Source organism: Natrix helvetica (assembly GCF_964273705.1).
Source record: "Natrix helvetica genome assembly, chromosome: 6".
Lineage (NCBI taxonomy): Eukaryota > Metazoa > Chordata > Lepidosauria > Squamata > Natricidae > Natrix > Natrix helvetica.
Genome location: NC_138553.1, coordinates 36,080,493 through 36,092,097, shown reverse-complemented (window position 1 = coordinate 36,092,097; position 11,605 = coordinate 36,080,493). Strand labels below are relative to the sequence as shown.

General features: G+C 38.3%; 1 long non-coding RNA gene across 3 annotated transcripts in view; it reads left to right on the top strand.

The window, feature by feature from the left end:
* Nucleotides 1–635: 635 nt before the first annotated feature.
* The window catches only part of LOC309395064, an 86,365-nt gene continuing 75,395 nt past the window's right edge, over nucleotides 636–11,605 (top strand). For all 3 annotated transcript variants that reach the window (XR_014175842.1, XR_014175843.1, XR_014175844.1), the window contains exon 1: nucleotides 636–723. This is a non-coding gene — a long non-coding RNA (uncharacterized lncRNA). The remainder of the gene's footprint in view (nucleotides 724–11,605) is intronic.

Below are 11,605 nucleotides of genomic sequence, written 5' to 3'. Positions count from 1 at the left end.
ACTTTCCTATATAGATATGTTTCCCAATTGTTTTGTAATCTGGGAAATCTGAGAAGTATTTTAACGGCAAATATTTGGTTCCAATTTTGAAAGATGATAAGAGAAAAGATGGAAATAAAATCCCTACTTTTTCTTGTCTTCTCTTCATACAGAAAAGATCATATATACCTGTGAAGTGTACACTATAGTGATTAATTCTGGAATTATAAGGCGAGTCAGAAGAATATAAAGTGATGGAGAGCCTACATACAGATTGGATATGTGAATAAAAAATACAACAAAAATAGTTAAAGAAAAAATAGGAAAGAAAAATGTAGGAAAACACAGAGAAAGAAAAAGTAAGAGTATTGTAGCAATTATTATACTCCACTAATAACTCTCATATCTTGGCAACCTAATAAGATAAATAAGGGGCAAGTTCTGGATAGGCATGGCAAAAGAAAGTTGGAAAATTGAATGGCAAAACAATTGTCTAAACAAAGAGTCTAAATCAAATGGGTCAGTGCACTGAAAGGTAGGGAGATGTAAAAATAAAAGGATGAGGAATATAAATTGTCAGGTACTGAGAATTTAATAGCTGCCAGCTGATGTAAGGTTATAAGCTGTGAACTGAAGCTGATGCAATAAGGATGATTCAGCAATTCAATGTCTATAGGTGGCCATTAGAGGGTGTCTCTTTCCAGACATGTATCTCATTTTATCTCCTTGTGCCGGAGCTGAGTGGTAAGGAAATTATCTCCATGTGCTTGTCTGTATATATGTATATATAAACCAGTGTTAATTGTTTAAAAGCTCTGTATGCTGTGTGCTCTGTTTTGCTCCTGGGTTTATCTTATAATAATAGTCACACTGCCAACTCTGACATAAACATGTGAGTTGTTTGCAATTGTTTGTGAGTTGATACTACAAGGGAGTTTTGCAATCTGAAGAATGCAGATTGGGAATTGCTATGTATATGAAATAGGGAATAAATATTATGAATTAATTTGAACTGTACAATTAAAATACAATTTTATGTACATTGCATAGTATGCCTCATTTGATCAAGAGAATTAACTACATTTAAGGTCTGATATTTAGGTAGCATTTAATTTCTCTCTGGATTGGAGTTTACTGAAGATATTTAATATTAAGATCAAAATTTAGGCAGGGGCTGCTGTATTTTAATGCAACAACTACTTTTTATTCCAGGACATTGTTTTCCTTTCAAGTAGAAAAGGCAATTGGAAAAAATATTTTGAAGAAGTCATGCTCAGATGTTCAATATCTGATGTAAATTATTCAGGTCAATATTTGAGCTCTACAGTGCCTTGGTCAAGTGATTTTGAGAAGCTGTCTTGTGTATTTAGTGGAGAGTAATAATAACTGAAACTTGCTACACCAGAATTATTTCATGAGTACTTTACTTTACTTTATTTCAAACTTTTATACCGCCCCCTCTCCCAAAAGGGACTCGGGGCGGTGTACAGTCAGATTAAAACACATAAATACATGGGAATAAATACAAACATAAATAAATACTAAATACTTAAAAGAGGAGGCTGTAAAAACTGTACTTAAAGTAAAGCAATTAAAACAATGTTTAAAATAACCCCTAAAAATATCCAATTAAAAATATCTGCCAGGAGGTAGGATAAGACTATGAATGGGCCAAGCCGGCTAAACGAAACATGTGAGTCTTCAGTTTTTGTCGGAAGGAGCGGAAGTCGGTGGTGATTCTGATATCGGGGGGGAGGTCATTCCAGAGGGTTGGGCCCATCACAGAGAAGGCTCTACTCCTAGGCGCCGCCCGTTGGCATTGCTTAGTGGACGGCACCAGGAGGAGTCCCTCCCTGTGAGAGCGAATTGGTCGCAGGGAAGTATGCGGTAGTATAAAAGCAGCAGAATTTAAGGTGAAGAAACTGGTAAACATCACATAAATAGATTATTATTAAAGATGGATAACAAGGGGTATGTAGTAGTCTTGACTGCTCTGCATGTGCCCTGAAACCACACATACCTCCAGGAGTATGGCTTATCTCTGTGATTGCGAACCTATGGCACACATGCCATAGGTGGCACGCGGAGTCATATTTGCCGGCACGGCATCCCTCAGCTCTGGTGCACATGTGCGCGCCAGTCAGCTGGGGATGTATGCGCAGGTGTGGGGGCACACGTGCATGCACGGGGGTCGCATGCACATGCACAGGTTGGGGTGCGCATGTGCGCACTATAGCGCACACGCACACAATTTTGGCACACCTTTAGAAAAAGGTTAGCCATCCCTGGCTTATCTTGTTTATGTGCATTATTATAGAACTTTTCTAACTGGCACCATCCATCTTTCTAAATCAGTATTTTTTTTTAATTTCAGCAATTTTAAGGTGTGGATTTCAACTCCCAGAATTCTGTGGGAGTCCACAGAAGTGTCCACATCTTAAAACTGCTGATGTTGAGAAGCATTGTCTTAGATGCAGGAAGTGTGAAGGCTCCTCCTCCTTAACAATTTATTTATTTATTTATTTATTTTATTAAATTTGTTAGCCGCTCCCTCTCCACAAAGGGACTCGGGGCGGTGTACAATAAATAAAAACACATATTATAAAATTACACATTGTACGGAGGAGGTATAAAACACAATGCAATATTATAATAACAGAAATATTAAAATAAGTTAAATTAAAACCCCAATAGAAATTACAAGTTTAAAAATTGCCAGGAGGAATAAAATGGAGCTATGGTTGAGCCAGGCCTGCTAGTTGAAAAAGGTGGGTCTTGAGTTTTGAACGGAAGGAGCGGAGGTCGGTGGTAATCGTAATCCTAATATCCGGGGGGAGGTCATTCCAGAGGGCTGGGCCCATCACAGAGAAGGCCCTACTCCTGGGCGCCGCCCTCTGGCACTGCTTAGTGGACGGCACCCAAAGAAGTCCCTCTCTGTGAGAGTGGATTGGTCGTAGGGATGTATGGGGCAGGATGCGATCCCGCATGTAGCTAGGTCCTGTGCCATGGAGCGCTTTGAAAATGGTAATCAATACCTTGAAACGCACCCGATAGACCACAGGGAACCAGTGCAGCTCGCGCAGGAGAGGTGTTATATGGGAGTATCTCGTACTCCCCATAATCACCCGCGCGGCTGCGTTCTGGACCAGCTGCAGTCTTCGAGTGCATCTCAAGGGAAGCCCCATGTAGAGAGCAATGCCAGTTTGTGAGACAGAGTAGATACTTAATTGTTCATAAATTGACAATAATAAGGAAAATTAAACTCTTTAGTGTCACCTCCTGGCTCCAGGAGCTTTGAACTATGCACTAACTCTTTCTGAAGAGAGAAAAGCAAAATCATTAATCTCAAGGTTTGAAAACTTTTATTTTTCTTTATTTTCTTATTAATAAACATAAAAAAGTATTTTTTTTCTTTTACCCTAAGATAATCAAAAAGCTCAAACAGTCTCACTTGGCTGAAATATCCATTTAGCATTGATAAGATCACTAACAATGCTTCAAATGCTCAGCCTTGCATACAATGCTCCAGGGAAAATGGACATAAGTAGCTTAGCTGGAACAAAATACTTAAGAATAGTATTTGTACAATGACAGTAAACTTTTGACAAAAATATCAAAAACAAATTCTATAAAGCATACTAGAGCTCCTAAAGAAGGCGTCTGAGTGGAAATCTCAACATAAAATTTTATTTTACCACTAAGACGAGATAATCCTCCTGAATTTTCTTCTCCAGTTAGCTGGACAGTGACTCCATAGATTACAACCTTGAATCTAAAGTTCAAGAGCACTTTCCTTAGTTCCTATTGACTCTCTAGAGCATTGTGTGTCACAGTTTGATACCTTCTCTTATCTCTAGCCAGAGATACTTATCTCTGCTTTTCAGGGGTGGGTTGCTGCCGGTTTTACTACTGGTTCGCAACCTGTGCGTGTGTCAGATGCATGCTGTGCATGTGGGCACTCTGCAATGTAAATTGTTGTTCGTGCATGCGCAGAACAATTTGTAGTGAACTGCGCACACGGAGTCACTAAAAAACAAAATGGCGGCAGCCCAGCGGCGGGGAAAGGACCAGGGGCATGGTAGGCCAGGGTCACTGCCGGTTCTGGGACCCAGATCTGAATTCCACTACCGCTTCAGCCAAACTAGGCCGAACCGGGAGCAACCCACCTCTACTGTTCTTGTTACAGGCCCCAGACAGCTCATGCTGCCCATCTAAACATCTTGAAACCTTCCCTTCAAAACATTTATTATTCTCTGCTCCCTGAAATTTTTTTTAGCTCCTGTTCAAGCGCCTTTCTTACCTCCAATCCCAGAGAAGATTACCTTCATTCATAACACAGTTTCCTTCCACATTGCTTAGGTTATCTGTTTCTTCTGGAATTCAACTAACCAAATCATGTTTCCATTCTCCACTTTGTTTGTACCTTTCAAAATCTTCTCTTCCAGGTTTCCCTTTTTTTTTACCTCTTTCCAGGTGATTATCTTCTCTTCACACACCTTGCTATCTCCTTTCTTCAATACAAAGTTTGTTGTTGTTATTACCAGTAAAGATAGGCAGAACCTATTGCCCAAATGTAGCCTTGAAGATATGTAGACTTCAACTCCAGTTTACTCAAGCCAACTATTCCTAAATCTTGTTTCTTACTAAGTCCTTACTAGTCCCCCATCTCCATTTCTACCGCAATTCAGATTTATAAACCTTAATTAAGCATTAGGACAGAGTTTTTCAGGGCTAGGACACTAATATTCTCCAAAATGTCACATATATGGTAATGTAATGTTCTAGAAAGAGATTTTGTTTTTACCATTTGTTATCAACTTATCTTTCTTCCCTCCTTCTAGGCTTTCTATGTACAAAAAGTGTAAGAGAGAAATGGTTCAAATTTTCCTTTTGAAGACTGTTGCCTTAAAGAGGGTTGGGTGCAGCAACATCCACAGAAGATGTCAATTTGGTGAAAGCATCATTGTCCCAATGCAACTCCCTTTGTACATGTGTTGTCACATGGCATGCACCTCCAAAAGGGCAAAGCTTGAAGCACAATGCTGCTTTCATAATTGTCATTAGATGAAGGTCACATCTGATATGGCCTTACATTATAAAATTTATTTAAAAGGTTATGGAAACCTAGATAAAACACATATACCAACAAATAAAATTACAGAAAGAGGGGATGTTATGTTTTTAAAAGAAAAATACATGGAAATATCAAATATATTTTGAATTCCTGTGCTCAGTTCCATTGACAGAAGCAATAGATTGAGGTGCCAGAATTCTATTTCCAAGAGCTTATCAAATGTTCTTCACATTGGGCATACAACCTTTCCTGTGGCTGCACTTTCTCAGGCTTTTGAATGATTTAGTAATAACAGTTAATGATGCAAATGGGTTTCAATAGTGATTTTACTAGCCAAATGAATCACAGGCTGATAAGGGAAATCAGCAGCTTTCTGATGCACACTGAATTGCTAAATGGCCAAATCAACATATCTCAAAGGAGAAGTTAACAGCAGGGGGTAGTCAGAGTAGAAAAATAGAGCAACATGTCTCCTTTCCAGTTGAACGGCTTTGTAAATGCATTAAAATATGACCTCTGTTTTCTGTTTGGAGTTGTTTCCCAAAAGAATCAGCACCACTTTCTTCCAAAGAAACTGGACCTTTTAAAAATCTCTCCAATATTCTGTTTTGACATTGCTGATTTTTGCCAATAATAATAATAATAATAATAATAATAATAATAATGATGATGATGATGATGATGATGATGATGATGATGATGATGATGATGATGTAATAATGTTTCATTTCTACAAATATGGAAAGACCCACATAAATGTGGCAAAGCACGATTCCCCCAACTCAGGTGGTTCATAATTTATATATAACTGATCATATAATTAGCATTATGATGAATTGGATTCTCTTTACTCTTTGCTTGAAGGGATAGCAAGTAGCTTGGAGAAGCAAGGCACAAGCTAAACTAATCTCCATGCCTTGCTGAAGAATGAAAGGAAACAAAGCAAATGCAAACAGAATATCATGTCACAGCTATGGTATTTAATCTTAATTCATTTATAAAGAGTAAGTAGATTGGATTTCTCACCATGGGTCTTGAAAAGTGTTTTTATTAAATGAATAGATACTATTTACTGCTGCAGTGGGTAGCATTTTATGGAATAAAGCAAGTTTTAAGTTTTGAATACATTTTACTCCTGGTGACAAGTTAATAGATATTCCACTAGGTTATTTGCTATCAATTGATTTATGTTAGCAATGGCAAAGATGATAGCATATATGTTCCGAAATAACAAAGTTGCTTCAGGAGAAAAAATATTCAGAAGGCATGTTTACAGAAAGTGAAGGTTTAATGGAAAACCTCTGAGTAGCATCTGCTATATTGCTTTGTCAAAGAAATGGGGTCTAATAGGAAAAGTTGTTAAGATTTCAAAGTAAGAGAATTTGCTGCTTTTTTCTGATGACAGAGCCAAATACACAATCAATGTTTTGGTTGCCACAATGTAAAAAAGATGTTGAGAATCTAGAAAGAATGCAGAGAAGAGCAACAAAGATGAATAGAGAACTGGAGGTAAAACATATAAAGAAGAGTTGATGGAATTGGATAATCTACTTCAATGAAAAGAAGGACTAAGGGTGATAGGATAGCAGTGTTCCACTATCTAAAGGGCTGCCATAAAGAAGAGGGAGTCAAGCTACTCTACAAAACACCTGAAGGTAGGACAAGAAGTAATGGATGGAAACTAATCTAGGAGAGAAGCAACCTAGAACTAAGGAGAAAATTCCTGACAGTTAGAACAGTTAATCAGTGGAACAACTTGCCTCCATAAGTTGTGAATGCTCCAATACTTGAAGTTTTTAAGAAGAAATTGCATAACCATTTGTCTAAAATGGCATTGGGTTTCCTGGCTGAGCAGGGGTTGGATTAGAAGACCTCCAAGATCCCTTCCAATTGTGTTATTCTGCAACATTGGTTTAGCAAGGAATGCCTGGTTTTAATTCAGGCTTGAAATATAAGGAAAGGAAAAAGAAGGCCCTTAATACTTATTCAATAAGTATTCAATAAGTTTCTCTATAACCTCCATCTTTTGCCAAATCACACCTTGCATTTCTGCCTTAAAATGGTAACTAAAATCTAAACTGACACCACTCTGAAACAGTAGTAGCGGTAATCTGGGATGACATGGAAAAAGGAAATCTAAAGTATTTGTACGTATTTTAGATTATTCTACAGTTATGTTTTTAAAATAAACAATTTAAGGTATCAGTAAGTTAGATATAAGAATACTGGAGTAGAAATTAAAATGCACCATATTAATAAATCAGGAGTTTAAAGAATATTAAGAATGCTATTTATATGTGATGAACTTAACCTCTACAGCATCATCTTCCTGGACTCTTTTTGTAGACATCTGAACAAGCTCTATTCTAATTCATTGTACTACAGTTGGGTGATAAAGAGCTAGCATGGAAAATCATTTATATTTTCATATTGAGCATAGTACTCCTAGAAGTACTATGTAGTACTTCATAGTACACCACAATAGTAATGGGAGATTTTAACTACCCTGACATCAACTGGGAAACAAACTCTGCACCAAGTGGAAGATCCAACAGGTTCCTAACAAACCTAGCAGACAACTTTGTTTTCCAAAAAGTAGAGAAGGGAACAAGGGGATCAGCCATATTGGACTTAATTCTCACTAACAGAGAGGAAATGATAGAAGGTGTTGAAGCCATAGGAACCTTGGGGGCAAGTGACCATGCAATATTGGAATTCAACATTATGCAAACACAAGTAGTAGAACAAAGTCAAACTAGAGTCTTGGACTTTAAGAAAGCTAATTTCAATAAACTTAGAGAGAGCTTGGGAAAAATTCCATGGATGAGAATCCTCAAGGGGAAAACAACTCAAAAATGAGATTACAAAAAAACAATCTAGCACAATACCAATGAAGAAGAAAAATAACAGCTCCCAAAAGAAACCAGCATGGCTGCATAAAGAACTATCTGACAAACTGAAAGACAAAAAAGTTAAGTATAAAAAGTGGAAGGAGGGGGACATAACTAAGGCAGAATATGAGCAAATAGCCCGAGCCTGTAAAGATGAAGTGAGGAAAGCTAAGGCTCACAATGAAGAAAGGCTTGCCACAAAAGTAAAAATTAACAAAAAAAGCTTCTTCCAACATGTTAAAAACAAGAAAAAAGTTAAGGAAACAATTGGTCCATTGCTTGGAGAAAGTGGCAAGAAGGTGAAAAGCAACAGGGAGAAAGCAGAACTATTTAACTCATGTTTTGCATCTGTCTTTACACAAAGGGATAAAACAGTCCAACCTATCAAAAGCAGCACCACAAAAATCAGATTAGGAACACAAATTGAAATAGGGAAGAAAATGGTAAGTGAGCACCTGTCTACCCTAGATGAGTTCAAATCACCAGGACCGGATGGATTACACCCCAGGGTTCTGAAGGAACTAGCAGACGAGATCTCAGAACCACGGAATTATATCTTTCAGAGATCCTGGAACACCGGGGAACTGCCAGAGGACTGGAAAAGAGCTGATGTGGTTCCCATCTTCAAAAAAGGGAAAAAAATAGATCCAGGAAACTACAGACCTATCAGCCTAACCTCAATACCAGGAAAGATTCTGGAAAAAATAATCAAACAACGAATTTGTGAACACCTAGAAGCAAACAAAGTAATAGCCAAAAGCCAACATGGATTTGTCAAAAACAGATCATGCCAGACTAATCTTATTGCATTCTTTGATAATGTGACAAAATTAGTGGACCAGAGGAATGCCATTGATATAGTTTACTTGGACTTCAGTAAGGCTTTTGATAAGGTAGACCATAACCTACTACTAGATAAAGTAGAAGAATGTGGGTTAGACAGCATCACCACCAGATGGATTCGTAACTGGCTGACCAACCGCACTCAATGTGTAGTTCTCAATGGAACTGCATCTACATGGAGGGAAGTATGCAGTGGAGTACCCCAAGGCTCTGTTTTAGGCCCAGTACTCTTCAACATCTTCATCAATGATTTGGATGAGGGAATAAATGGGGAACCCATCAAATTTGCAGATGATACCAAGCTGGCAGGAATAGCCAACACTCCAGAAGATAGGCTAAAGATACAGAAGGATCTTGACAAACTTGAACATTGGGCACTATCTAATAAAATGAAATTCAATGGTGAAAAGAGTAAGGTTCTACATTTAGGCAACAAAAATGGAATGCACAGGTACAGTATAGGTGATACCTTGCTCAGTAGTAGTAACTGTGAAAGGGATCTTGGAGTCCTAGTGGACAACCATTTAAATATGAGCCAGCAGTGTGCAGCAGCTGCCAAAAAAGCCAACACAGTTCTAGGCTGCATCAACAGAGGGATAGAATCAAGATCACGTGAAGTGTTAATACCACTTTATAATGCCTTGGTAAGGCCACACTTGGAATACTGCATTCAGTTCTGGTCACCACGATGTAAAAAAGATGTGGAGACTCTAGAAAGAGTGCAGAGAAGAGCAACAAAGATGATTAGGGGACTGGAGACTAAAACATATGAAGAACGGTTGCAGGAACTGGGTATGTTTAGCTTAAGAGAAAGAAGGACTAGGGGAGACATGATAGCAGTGTTCCCATATCTCAGAGGTTGCCACAAAGAAGAGGGAGTCAAACTATTCTCCAAAGCACCAGAGGGTAGAACAAGAAGCAATGGGTGGAAACTAATCAAGGAGAGAAGCAACTTAGAACTGAGGAGAAATTTCCTGACAGTTAGAACAATTAATCAGTGGAACAGCTTGCCTCCAGAAGTTGTGAATGCCCCAACACTGGAAGTCTTTAAGAAGATGTTGGATAGCCATTTGTCTGGAACGGTATAGGGTTTCCTGCCTAGGCAGGGGGTTGGACTAGAAGACCTCCAAAGTCCCTTCCAACTCTACTATTGTATTGTATTGTAAGAAGGTAGGAGCAAAAGATCCTGAGTTGGGGAAAAGGAAGAAGTCTTAAAATACAAAATAGGTTAAGTATAGAGAAAATTCTGGGAAGAAACAGGTTAGTCATGGAGGAGATGGAAGGCAACTAAAACTGCTATAATGGATTTAGATGGTTCTACTGGATGTTTATCCTAATCTGGAAAAAAGAATAATTGTCCTAAAATGAATTGGACAGTTTTTATACAGTGGAAGGTTGATTTGTTCCTGAGTTCTAGAAACTGCTTGAGCCTGAGACCCAGAAGAAATTTATGTAAAAGACGATAAGTGCCATAGGATCTAACTGAACAATAGAGATGACATGGGTAGTGCCAAAAATAAGAGCGATTACGAAATATCAAAGATTTACTTTGCCTACTGACAAAGGCAATCAGCTAAATCCAGGCCAGCTGCTAACTCATCTGACCAGAGCTGGATTGCTGATGCCCTAAGGAAAGACCAACAATATTATTCCTCTGTCATCTCATTGCTTAACTGACAAGACATTAAAGAGCTGAAAATGAAAATTGAATGTGACAGTGAAAAAGTTAATGATAGTCAAGGGAAAAAGCTCTGTTTCCCTCATTCCCACATTCCTTTGGTCCTCTAAACAGGTACTTATTTTGCTTAATCATTAATTCAAGGGCTACATCTAACCAAGAGAGATATAAAGTTTGTCACTATACTTAGTAAGCCTGTTTTCTTATAGGAGTAGTACATGTAAGGAATTGTCCTTGTAGTTAAGTAACATAAGGGGTGCCGATAAGCTATGGATACACTTCAATGAAGCTTATAACTGAACAAGATAATAAGGCTATAAGAGTAGGAGAAAAATGTTTGTTTTGTACTTCAGCATCAAGATATCAGTTGGAGGGGTGAAAGCTTCACAAAAGACTGCAAAACAATTACAGTGGTACCTTGGTACTCCATTGCTTTGAAACCCGTTGAATTTGATACTCATTACATTTTGATATGAAAATCTTGTTCCGGTACTCATCTTTTGTTTGGTACTCAATGCACAAGCTAGAACTTGTCATTGTCAGCTGCCCGGTGACTCACTGCATTATGCCTTGTGGAAAAATTTGTTTGGTACTCATCATCTTTGGTACTCATTGCACCTTCCAGAACCAACTAACAATGAGTACCAATGAGATTTGAAGTCAGGAGTGCTTGACTGTTCAGAAAATGCTTAGCTGAATTCACTTTTTAATCCTTTTAAATGTATAAAGGGGGAAAAGCTCAAAAACTGTGCAGATGGGAGTCTTTCAAACAGAGCAATAAAGCACGGGTCCACCATCACGTCTGCCTTTTCCTGAAGGGGAATGAAGACAGCTAGTATGGAAGCTCCAAGGGGAAAATTAACCCAAACTATGAATTGTGGGGATGCAATTCAATGCCCAAGGCCAGATTAAAATTAATCTTTTAGAGGATGAAAAAGGCATTGAAAACAAGATTGGAAAGAAAGGCCTAGGCTTGATGGTCAAAAGAACACTATGTGATTAAACTTCTTCCTGCCCTTAGCCTGGAGAAACCATTAGCAGTTAGCAGGTTAGCAGGAGAATTCTGGGAGTTGAAATCCATGCATCTTAAAATTGCCATGGTTGAGAAACACTGCATCAGAGAGACCTAGGTTTGTTGTG